The 12,931-nt window shown below is 47.6% G+C and overlaps 1 protein-coding gene across 13 annotated transcripts in view; it reads right to left on the bottom strand.

Annotated features, from left to right (window-relative positions):
* The window catches only part of NTM (neurotrimin), a gene marked incomplete at its 3' end in the record, with an annotated part of 1,328,870 nt that overhangs the window by 1,205,847 nt on the left and 110,092 nt on the right, over nucleotides 1-12,931 (bottom strand). Inside the window, exon 3 of one of the 13 annotated variants that reach the window (XM_079930753.1) lies at nucleotides 2,578-2,661. The exons of the other annotated variants lie outside the window; for them this stretch is intronic. The remainder of the gene's footprint in view (nucleotides 1-2,577; nucleotides 2,662-12,931) is intronic. 13 annotated transcript variants of the gene reach the window in all.

Genomic DNA, 12,931 nt, shown 5'->3' with positions numbered 1-12,931 from the left:
AAAGATGTGCTGAAGATCCACATTGAAAACTATAAAATATTGCTGATTAAAGAAAATATAAATTAATAAAGAGATAAATGCCATTCATGGATTTGAAGAGTCAATATTATTAGTGTCAACTGTCCCCAAATTTTCTAATGAGTAAATGCAATCCCAATAAAAATTCCAACCAGACATTTCACAGGCATTAAGAATTTTACTCTAAACTGTATATAAAAAAACCAAAGGGCTAGAATAGCCTTTACAATCTGAAAAAGAACAAATTTGGAGAGCTCACGAGAACTGGTTTCCAAGCTTACAAGGTTTCACTGGGGCATTGATTACATAGGTATATATATGTGTATATATATATGTACATACATATAGATATCTTTCAAAACATGTTGAATCACCCATGAGAGTTGTGTGTACATTTTACCACAATAAAAATAATAATAATACTAAGTAATTATTATTTATACCAATTTCCCATCACAAGAAGGGCCGGGGACTTGGAGGTGAGTACAGGTGAGAGGAGGCAAGTGCACATGCAATGAACCTGCTTTTCTTTGTCTCCCTCAGTAAGTGACTGATGGATGATGCTGTGTCAACTTGGTGAAACTGAAACAACTGACCCCAGAATCTCTTGTCTGTATATTTGCAAGTTGGAATCAGTCAAAACAAGAATTTGCACAGGATATGGAAGGCAGGAGTGAACCCGTACCAATCGTCTATCCTCTCATCTACCGACCCTGCCGAGCGGCCGCAGACTCGTGCTCAGCACCTGCTGAGGACCCACAAAGGGGACAGCTGCAGAGAGCAATGCCTCCCCTGTGTTCCCAAGGCTGGACATAGTCTCAGGTGGTCCGGTTGGTTGCTGGCTCATTTTCTCTCCCTCCCACTCCCTTTCTGACCTTCGCTTTGCCAGTTCCTTCCCAGCTGTGTAAGATCTAACCGTCAAAATAAATCCCTAGTCACTGACACAGTGACCCTGGCTCCCTGCCTATGATCGAGCCACCCTTTCACCCCCAGGGTTAGGGTGGATTCACTTAATGAGAGCAAAGGGTGATGCGGGCTCAGTGCACTGCAAGCTGGAGGCAAACGGGGCACAGTCCTACAGGCAAACGACCTACTGCAGGGGTAGGAGTCAAGCAGGAGATTAGACTTCAAGTGAGCTTTCCTGTGTCATCAGAGCATCCGAAAACCGTAAGATGCAGCCTTGTATTAAAATATGCTACCCCATGAAGCCATCTGATACAGATTCTGATTTCAAAAAACAAGGTCCCAGGGCACCCTGTCCTGAGTCTGTGAGGAGGCCAATCCCCGTAGCTGAAAAGTCAGACAAAGTGTCAGAAGAGGGTATAGGTTCGTGTGCACAGAAGCATATGTTTGTATTTATTTCCAAAAAAAAAAAAAAGGAAAACCCATGCACACCTTTTTGGACAAAAAAAGAATCATAGAAACAATTAACCTGGCCTTTGTATTCAGAAAATTATAGAACCTTAGGAAAAGCATCTTACATTCTTATTTTATTTACCATAAAACTGGATATAAGACCAGTCCCAGCCCCTTCATAAAAGGGTAGACTGTAACTTGAGCTTCCACTACGTGCTAAGCAGATTTACTCTTGGCAATTGTCCAGTGAAGAAAGTGTTACTAGCCTCACTTTATAGATGAAACTGACTCAAGAGATAGCAAGTAACTTAATTAAGGCCACACAGTTAAGTGGGAGAGCCATGATCTGACCTCATGTCTGTCTGGTGACCCTGAGGCTCATGGTCTTTCCACTAAGCCACCTCCTGCTTGAGCCTAGACCTCCATTTTAGGAAAGGGGAAGAGCTGTTGTGTAGATGTTATCCCTTGGAAACTGTTTTGAGATAATTATAGAGGAAATAATTTTAAAACACCTCCAGACTTTTATATGCATGTATGTGCTCCTGGTCAAATTAGTCACTTTGAGAGAGTATAGGTATATCCCAGCGGGTTCCAACAATAATGCTATTTTCCAAAATATTTTTGGAAGTCCTCTCTCAGAATTGCAGAATTGCAGCACAGTTGCTACAAACATGTGTATATACATACATACACACATATGTGTGTGTACATTAGCATAAGCCAATTTCTTTTGCATTTACAAATCATTTGTACCCATAATGTATTAATATATTGCTATTAGGTTAATCTGTTAACCGAATGCTCCCTTCAGCACTGAGGTTTCACTGAACTCTAGACCTCGGAACTGGAGCAGCTTCTCTCTCCTTCCCCCACCTAGACTTAACCCCTCACCAGAAACTGTCTTTATAAGTCTTTATACACATACAAGGCCAGGAAACATGGTGAATTGTCTTTCAGTTTTGTTCAGACTTAAAAAGTGCATATATATATGCATGTGTGTGTGCTTCTGTGTGTATACATATTTACACATATATACACACATACCCATATGTATCTATATATACAATATAGATACATATACAAATTTTATATATTGATAGATGTATATGGCACCTGCCTTCTTCTGTACTCTCTAATGTACACGTATATCCAAGGTGACTTTTCTGAAAAACAACACTCCTTACAGAATGTTCAAATACACACCAGGCATGTTGCACACGGAACAGCTGCAGCGGAAAGAGAGTTGAACAGCATGGCCTTTAAGATCCTTTCCAACGCTGAGATTCCCTGTAATATAATTTGTTATGTTTGTTTAAAAACTAAAAAAGCATTCTATTACATTATGGTCACGCCTCATAAAAGGCACTATGCAAATGAAAGGTGGATCTTTGTTATGAATAATAATGTTACGATTGTCCTTTTAATAGAAGCTCTAATTGCTGAATGAATTCCACAGACTCTCACGGTGAGGTCAGATAGGCCCCTGGTGGGTGCTCCTACAGCACCCAGATCCTCTCTTTCACTTTGCAGGAATCATTCTTGTTTGTTCAGTGTCCAAAGTCTCAAAGTCTTAAGTTCCTTAACTGCTAAGGCATACCTGTTCATCACTGTCATTTGGACTGGAATCAGAGAAAAACCTAATAAATATTTTTCAGTGAACAATAAACATTTGATGCATGACAAAATTGTGGCTTGTAGAATCAACCTGCAAACTTTCCCCGTCCTTTTATTCCTGTGGGAATAATCTATGTGGCATTTACTCAAGGCCCCCACCATGTGAAAGGCAGGCAGAGGGTCTTGTGAGGGATGGAGAGTCCTCGCAGGCAGGGAGCACACAGCCTAGCAGGAAAGCCAGAAAGCACCCTGCCCAACCTTAAGTAAGCGAGCTGAGGAATGGCACACACTTCAGAGGGATTTGCTCCAGCTCGGGTGAAGGGGGAGGGCAGGTAACCATGGGGGAAAGGAAGCATTTCTGGTCCAAAGAAAGAGAAAATCATGAGTAAAGACACCAAAGCAGAAATATGCAAAACTTTCTGAACAGAGCTGAGCAGTCCAGTTGCCTAAGGTGTATGGTGGGAGTGGTGGGAAATCATATGGTGACATTGGTCAGGTGAAAAGAGCCTTCATTGCCAGGTGCGATAGGCTGGATGATGGCCCCAAAGATACTGAAACTCTGATTCCTGGAACCTGTTACTTTATTGGCAAATGTGACTTTGCAGGTATGACGAGATTATCTTGGGTTATGCCAGTAGACCCTAAATGTCTTCAGAAGTGTCCTTATAAGAGAAAGGCAGAGGGAGGTTTCAGTGTAGAAGAGAAAGCAATGAGAAGATGGACTGGAGAGACAACCAGAGATGCTATGCTGCTGCCCTTGAAGATGGTGGAAGAGGCCGTGAGCCAGGAATGTGAGGAACGCAAGCCTAAGAGTGGGAGAAGGCAGGAAAAAGTCTCCTCCGGAGCCTCGGGGGAAGCACTGCCTGCCAACACCTTGGTTTCGGCCCAGTGAAAGGCATTCCGGATATCTGACTCCGAACCGTAAGAGGAGAAACGTGTATTGTTATAAGCAACCGCGTTTGCAGTAATTTTTCTCAGCCACCATAGGAAATTAACACAACCAGAGTAAGACATCTGTGTTAGGCAATGAAGGGTCATAAAAATTCAGGTGGAAATGGAGGGAGGGAAGGCAAATAGAAGGGGTGTGGTGAGAGGAAAAAGTAAGAAAGGGCAGCTTGATTTTAGAAATGGGTAAAATCTCCCTGGATATTCTGTTAGCAAAGCATTTTTGTATCCTCTGGGATGAAAGGTGCAGGAGAAAATGTAATAACACTAAGAAATATTCTATGATTTCCCTGGAACATGTCCTCGGGTGAACTACAAGGCAGCTCTAAATGTTGGGATCAGAGATGTGAGCGGCTCAGCAGCGTGGGGTCTTGAGGGTACCATAGAAACCATGACTGTGTGTGTCTCCGATCCCTGGGGACTGGCATCCTCACATGTCTTCCTCCCCAAACCGTAATTCACAGGAGCTCGGGGGGCGGCAGAAAAGGGCAGAGTCGAGAGCCGTTGGAGGCCACAATAGCAGGACCAGAGCGTCATGAATTATTTAGCATTTACCCAAGGCAGCTTAAGACCCATTCCAAATACTGCGCAAGCAAGCACTGGGTTAATCGGCATGGATTTGTCATGAGTGGTCGGCCTAGACCCCTGAAGTTTATGTTGGGGACACTTGTTCATGCTGGGGCCCAAGACCTGCTGATTCATCTCCCCCACAGGTCATAAACTGGCAGTTGGGGCTCCTACCCCACAACAGCTGATTTTTAAACCAGAGATTTGAGGTTCCCAACACTTCTGACTCTTCATCATCTTCTGAGAGTCCTTAAAGACTCAATGGAGGCCTTGACCTTGAAGGTAAAAGAGCCCCGCATTCCAAAACAGGGGTATTTATTCTCTCTTCAACCTGAAGGGAACCTTGGAGACCGTATCACACAAGTCTCTAATTCCACAGCAGAGAAAGCCCACGGTCAGGGAAGTCAAGTGACCCAGCAGAAAGGCCATCCAAAGGGATGTTGCTACTGGACCACAGCCTTGCAGTCAATTTCTCCTTGGGAGAAGGAGACTCATGCATCACCTGGGGCTGACGTTTTGAAGCACTATGGACCCATATATCCTTGCCCTCTGGAGGAAGAAGGTCCTGCTCTACAGGGTCCTGGCTTTTCCTTCTGCATTAGGGTCTATTTTGGAGCTGAGACCACTTATAAGCAGACTTAATGGAAAAGGGGCCATGAGCATGGAGTCAAACGGACCTGCATTTAAATTCCAGCCCTGTCACTTATGTGCTGTGTGATCACAGGCAACTCATTTGATCTCTCTGATCCCCAGTTTCCTTAGGTATAAATACCTCTGAGTTGCTGTGAAGATCCAATTTGGTGATACATCAAATGCAAAAGTGCTTAATAGAATACTGAGAATAACCTAATGCTGGATGAGCACTTGCTGGATCTGAATTTGAATGAGTTTTTAGGAACACAAGGATGAATACAAAGGCTTCCAAAAATACCTTCACTCACAGCCTGTTGTAAAGATCTAAAATTCTGCCACTAGCAATATAGATTCTAGAAGAACTGTCAGTCTTTGGGAATTCACATTAAAACAAAAATTACCCCAGAACCTCAAACCAATTATTAACACCTCAGCAGGAATTATTTGCTAGGGGGAAACAATCAAGGTCTTGCAGAAATAAGAGAAAAGAGGTAAAAGAGAAGGGAACAGAGAAGTGAGCTATGCTGAATGGAACCAAACATCTGTCAGATTCTGTTTTCTTTGGACCAAAGGGACATGGGAGCTAGAAATCCAATGGGATTTCTAAATTCTAAAACAATCCTAGAAGCAATGCTTGTTTTATTTTCTTGTTTCCATGTTTTGCAACAGTTAAGATTGTTGACAGGGAGAAAGGGCAAGGCCTACCCACCTCCCCTAGATCTGTCCGCTCGTTCGCACTTTGTATTCTGAAAGCCGGGAATCTGCTGCTTCCGCCATTTCTTCATTCATACACCTGGCCTGTGGCAATGTGACACACACTCACTGAACTCTTGAAGACAGAGTAATAAAGCAACATCGTTCACTTGAAGAGTTCACCTTTGAGCAGAAGACACAGATTTGAAGGAAGCAATGGTAACACAACGTGATCCTTGCTTTACAGAAGAACGAACGCTGGAGGAAGACAAGTAAGGAAAGGCTTTTTTTTCTGGCTTGGGAACAGCCTGGAAGGCTGCACAGAGAGGAGACATTGAGTGTTGATGTGGACCAATCTGTGGGTGGAAAGAAAATTGCAACAAGGTAGGATAGCATGAGCCCCAACTGAGAGGCACAGAGGCCAAGTGTATCTGGTGACGAGCATCCCGCCCGAGCTGCCGTCTCTCAGTGCGGAAGCACCATCCTTACCCAGCTACATGGGGCCAGAGCTGGGGAGCTGCCCGTTACCCATCTCCTCTGTCAGCTGGCTCCCTCTTAGGCCGCACCAACAGGGCACACGGGGGTGAGGCCGGAAGGCAGGGGCATGCATGAGACTCCTCCCTTCCTGTGGGCTTGTAGCAATGGCTCGTCACCCTGACAGCAACAACTATTCCAATCTCCAACCCTCTGACTGCTGGACTTGTTATATCCCTCAGAGATACAAGCCCCCCTCATCAGAGAGGTAAACCCAGGAGCACGAGGTACTTTCTCCAAACTCCTGAGCTACCGCCGAAGCTGAGTAAGCCCTCCTCAGCCCCCACGGGTGTGGGGACCGCCTCTGAAGGACCCCCTCTGAGCTCCTGAGGTTCCAACAGCTGTGGGGTAGCTCCCCCTCCTCCAAGGTCCGAGCCACATTTCCACAGAGCTCCTCGGAGCTTCCAGGTTCTAACAATCCCAATCTCTTCCCTTTGACCTTCCAGCTTTAGGATCATAGCTGCTTCCTGTAGTTCTAGCCTCTGTAATACCCCAGTGTCCCCTTTTTGCTTTTTTCAGTCCTCCAAAACCCAGCTAATCAAGTCCCTATTTTAAACTGTCTCTGTTCAAATACCTGGAGAGGTTTCTGTTTTCCTACCAGGATGCTGACTGATAAATCATCCTTGAGACACAAGATGAAGCCTGGAGATGCAGGATGGGAACTGGGTTGTGGAGGGCTCTGCATCTCATCAGGAGTGTTTGACCCCATTTGATAGAGAAGGAATGGGGAGTCCCTGCAGGTTTCCAGGAAAGAAAGGCTGTGTTGGCAGGGGTCACAGAGCTGGAGGAAGGGGTGGCTGAAGGCAGGGAGGTGAGGCAGGGGGACTTTCAATAATCCAGGCATGGCCTGTCAGGAAGCTGGCCAGGGCAGAGGAAATGATAAGAAAGGAGCATATCTGGAGACCACTCAGAGGCTTCACTCTGTTGGTAGGTAACACAGATGCCTTTGGCGGGAGCAAGGCTAGGATTCTCCACTTCATCAGACACGTGTCCCACCCTTTCCCTTGAAGTTCAAGAGATGCGGCATCTAAAAGAGAAAGAGGTTCTGGAAGAGGCAGCGTGACACCAAGGTAAAGAGATGGGTGCTGACTGGAACTCTGCTTTCACTATAATCTACAAGAAATATTGCATAAAATACTTAGCATATCAGGACTCAGTTTCCTTACCTTCAAAATGGAGCAAATTATATCTACATTAAATGGGTTTTTTAAGTGCCATGTCTCCCAAACTGACTGATCATTACAATTATCTACAGATCCTTTGGAAAATGTCCATTATCGGACTTTGCCCTAGACATAGTGAATTAAAATTTCCCAAATACAGGTCCTGGAAACTGATTGTTTTTTTTCAGTCTTCCAGGTGATTCTAGCAGGAAGCTATGCTTGGGATACAATACGAGTAATGCAAGTGACTGTCTTCTACCCCACAGTTTGCTGTGGCCACCCCTGCCAAGGCCCACGAGGCTTGCTCCTGGCCCTTACACGACAGTCCACGTGGGTGGCCACTCATGCAGCACCTGTGCCTCTGCGCGAGCGCTTCCTCTGGCCTCAGGAGCACGCTTGGCCCTTGGGGCTGACAACTCAGGGGCATGATGGGACAGTCACTTTGGGACTGAGTCCGAGCTGCTCGCGGAAACAGCCTCTGATCTGTCCCCTCCCGTTCACGCAAGCACTTCTCCACCTGCATCCTGGCATCACCTCCCACGTATACTCACACTCAGGTCCTTTCTGAAGGTCAACTTCCAGATGGGCCAAACCTAACACATGCATACTTGGTTACTGTCAGAGTCTCACCCCTTCCACCCCCTACAATCTTGGATCCATAGGGAGGAATGACCGCCCACCCCATGCTGATCAGGTCCCGTGGAGATCAGGTTCCTCTACAGACAGTGTTTATCTCCTGGGACCACTGCAGCAAATGTGGACATTATGAAGTACTAGTGTTCCATTTCCACACGAGGAAACTGAGACCCCAACTGTGAAATGATTCACGTGAGGCTGCACGGAAAGGAGTAATACCCAGGCTTAAAATTTAGGGGTTTTTTTTTTTCCATAATAGCAATGGTTCTGAGAACCTGATGAAATGTGTACATCCTCCCTTTACTCCTTCCCAGAAAAAAAAAAATGCAGATGCTGATCTACTCATAAATTTTCGTACATTTCAGGCTATTCACGGACTTCAAATGTGTCCACAGACCCCTGTGGGAACAGGACGCGAAGGTTAACAGACACACGGTAAGAAGCCGCGAGTTTCTGGCAGGCCCTCCGTTCACCTTTCCCCCAACATCTCACTCGAGGCCACACAGCCCACCAGAAGCTCCTCTCTGTGGTTTTGAGTTAGAGCATCAGTGGAAGGCAGTGCTTATCAACACCTGGTCGGTGGGGCAAACACAGAGGAGGAGAGAGGAAGGCGCTGCTAGCTGGGAGTATCTGTCAACGGACAGCATTGACAACCAAAAATCAAACTACAAGAACAAAAATAAACAAATAAATCTATGGCTAGATTCATTTTCCGAACCCAGGCTGCAACGATCACAGACACTCAATAAACAGAAGTCTTTCAATGCAGAGGGTGTTAAAGGGAGTTTCCTTTCAGAAATAAACAATACCTCTTCTGTATCCATCAGAGGAGACTTTCTAAAGGTACCAGCTCATGTGATATTTGAAACATGAACGTCTTAGCTGATGCTCTGACAGTGGCCGTTCGTCAAGAGGCAAGACAATAAATTCAGGAGCCGGAATGTCTGACCTAAATCTTGGTTCTTAGCTTGACTAGCAGGGGGACCTCGGGCAAGTCAGCGAAACCCTCTGTTTCACTTTCTTCATCTGCACAATGGAGATGAAAATAGTGCCCACTTGGTCATGCTAACATGGAGAAGAAAGGAGTTGATACCCACACAACACTAAGAACAGTGTCTGACTCACTGAGAACTCAGTAAGTGTGAGTTGTTTGTCTTGGCCTGGGTTCCCTGGGAAATGGATCGTGGGGCAAAGCTCAGTGATAACCCTCAACAGGGGAGGTGACAGGCAAAACGCTAGGAAACAAGAATGAGAGGAAAAGGAAGAGAAACGGGGAAGGAGGGAAAGCAAACCGAAGGTCCGAGATCGTGAGTTAACAAGATGGCCACAGCTTCACAAGGCAACACTGCTGGTTTTTCATCCCAAGGGTCACCTCCAGAGAGGCCACCAAGAACCACCACGTTGGTGGTGCCCACCATCCTGGCCACCACGGCCCCTTCATTCATAGGCCCATGGCTAATGTCCACTTGCCTGTCATTTTATCTCGGCAGTTGTTTAGTGCCTCTTCCCCGGGGATGACCTCAGGTGGCATTAACGTGCGGTACAAAGACCTTCACACATGGCTCTCACTTCCGTGTACCCATCCCCCCACCCTCCAATCTTCCCACCTTTATCATTCCAGGCCCCTGACCAGTCAGCCAGAATCCCAAGTGTTACGAACCTGGGCCCTGCCCGTGGTATAAAAGACTTGCCTTTTACCTAGTAATTGAAGCTCAACTGTTTTCTTTTTTCTTTTCTTTTCAACAGCTTTATTGGGGGTATAACTGACATACAATGAACTGCACATGTTCAAAGCATACAATTAAGTTTTGACACATGTATACACCTATGAAACCAACAGCACAGTCAAGATAATTAGCATACCGGAAAGTTCCCAAGTGCCCTCGGTAATCCCTCCTTCCCCTCTGTCTCCAGGCAGTCACCCATCTTCTTTCTGTCACTTTAGGTTAGTTTGCATTTTTCAGAATTTCTATATTTTGAATCACACATCGACCTGGGTGGTTAACCTAGTAATTGAAGCTCAACTGTTCTGCCCGAGAGCGCTGGCCCTGGTCCTCAACTTCCTCAGCCCATCTGCTTGACCTCTTTTGTTCGCAACCAAAGACACCCTCTGGCTTTCACACCTGGCTTTCCGTTGCCTGTTACTCTCAGCTGTTTCTTTTCATTCTGCAGAGCATCAATAACCCCTAGCAATAGCCATCCAGTCCTGCTGTCCTTAGAGCTAATATCTTCTCCATACATTTCAAACACCCGATATGTGGTGCCCACTAGTGTCTCCCCTCCTGCCAGTGCCCCATCAGTGAGGTTTAACCACTGGACCCTGACTTTGTGCTGGTGACTCTCTTTAGTCCACCTGCCTGCAGTGAAAGACTCCTCTTGCCGGCCAGAGAGTGAGCCAGCCAGCTCCAAAATTCCCCCGTAGACTAACTGCATCTTACTACCAACCTGGGTCAGCTGCAGCCTAGGCTGGATTCTCTAAAACTGACTCTGAGATGGAGTTCAGGGTGCAATATATTAGTCAGGGGTCAACATCTGTGGAAACAAAGAAGAGAATGGATTGGGAAGAGGGAAGTCCAACTGTGACGCAGACCTGACGAAACCTCAGCCAGCAGCGGGGGCTCCGCGGTGACAGCTGCCATCACCGTGTCCCTGGCCAGGCCAGGATGGCGGGGCCTCTCTATTCCTGTACCTGGCGTGGTCACCAGATCAGGCTGCTCTGGGAAGGGCATGATGGGTGAGGCAGTAAGGAGACCCAGAAGGGGCTGGGGGTCGGAGGCTGGATGCCGAGGGCCTTCCCCGGGCTGAGCAGCGAGCTCCAGGGACCTGGGCAGCCCTTCGCAGCTTCCCTGTGTCCCCCACACTCAGGAAGTACCACGTCCACATCCAGGCTTCACCGGGACCATTTCCAAGCTAAAGTAGGCCTGCAGTAGCATCGCTGTCTTCCCCCGTCCCTCTCTGTGCCTCCTTGTCCCTGGTTACACCTCACAGTGAGGGGGACCAGTCACCCTCTGTCCAGAATCCAGGGCCCTTGATGACTAGCCCCTGATTCTCAGCCCTTTGCTTATGCAGGGATCCCTTTATCAAAGGTTCTCCTCACCTTCAGGGCATGTATTTGTTATGAGGACATCTGTATACTCTGAATATTGCAGTCTGTGGGCAGCCTCCGGCAGGTGGCAAGCAAACTGCCATGTGCCCTGCGGGTCTTCATTTAGATAATAATTAACTAAAAGGGAGAGATTGAGGGCCTGCTGTGAGCCCCATAACTCCTGTTCTCTCTCTCTCTCTCTCTCCTCTCTCTCTCTCTCTCTCTCTCTCTCTCACACACACACACACACACACACACACACACACCACACTGCAGAGCCGGTGCGAATCGTGGCTTCTGTCTGTCCACTCAGCACTTGCAGGGTGACCATTAGGTGTTGGGAGCTGGGGAGACCAGTGGGGTCCCTCATGGAGCTGGTCGTCTCTGGGGGGGATGAATAAGGCAAGGAAGACTGAAATTGCCTGCGATAAGGGCTCCGACAGAAGGTGTAACACCTACACCTGTGGGGACAGGTGAGGCTAAGCCGAGGGATGAACGTGGGTCTCTCTAGGCCAGGATGGAGAGGGTGTCTCTGCAGCATGGCCTGAGGGAGCTGCAGGCCAGGCGAGGCTGAAGAACCCCGGGAGATGGGGCGGGGGGACAGAGCGCACCTCGGGAAAGGCCTGATGAGACATGCTGGGGTCTGCGAGTGCTTTCGAACAGGCGAGGGGCAAGGGCACGTGGTGTGTAGGCAGATCAGCCTACAGCCATGCTGTGGATGGAGTGAGATGTGTGTGAGTCTCAAGACTGGACACAGGGAGACAAGTGGGAGACCATGGCTGTGCTCCAGGCCAGGATGGGAGGTTTGGGTTCCAACAGCAGCAGGGAGAACAGGGAAGCCCAGACAGGTGGAGAGAGAGCAGGAAGTAAATTAATCAAACCTGAAGGCAGAAATTGGGAGTGAGGGAGAGTGAGGACTCAAGGACTCTAGGTCTCTAACTCGGACAAGAGGAGGTATAGAGAGAACGGGTTTGGGGCTAAGGCTGGGATCCAGTTGTCCACATGTTGAGTTGAAACTGCCTGTGTGCACTTAGGGGGGGGATGCCTGGTGAGCAACCGTGCACATGGGTGTGAAAGGCGGGTGTAATTTCTGTGTTAGAAATACAGATCTGGGGGTCACCACGTGTGACACCTGATGTGGTAGTTGCTACCTACCAGGTGGTACAGCCACCCCGTCCTTAGACCCTGTGTGGTAGGAGGGAGAGGTAGCAGGCAGCAGGCAGGCTGCTGAGATGAGGTCCAAGACAAGGCCTGGATTTTGAAGGAAGAGTCCAGACCATGCAGAGGAAGGTAAACTTACCATTCACGACAGTTTGCAAATCAAATCCCTCCCTTGGCCCTTCAACAGAGAGGAAGCAGAGAGCAAAGAATGGCAGAGGGCTTTTAAATAAATCATAATTAGTAACACACACATGGGCTCAGTGTGGGCGAGCAATTAGACAGCTAATTACATGGAAGCTGTGTGTTCACAAAGCCAGAGTCTCACCCCAAAACAGGGAGCTTCAGGCTACAGAAGAGCCGCCTGGAGAGACTGCGGCTGCCAGTGGGACTGGTCCAGGCCTCAAGAAAATAGTTGGTAAAGGTAGTGGGTGGGAGTGTGTGCGCACGCACATAAGGATGCTTGAATGAATCCACACCCAGAATTCTTGCGCACCTGTGATAGGAGCTGGGCTTCTGGCCTAACTGG

This window comes from Stenella coeruleoalba (assembly GCF_951394435.1).
Source record: "Stenella coeruleoalba genome assembly, chromosome: 8".
Classification (NCBI taxonomy): Eukaryota; Metazoa; Chordata; class Mammalia; order Artiodactyla; family Delphinidae; genus Stenella; species Stenella coeruleoalba.
Note: the sequence above shows the minus strand (reverse complement) of the source record. Positions and strands in the feature narration are given on the sequence as shown.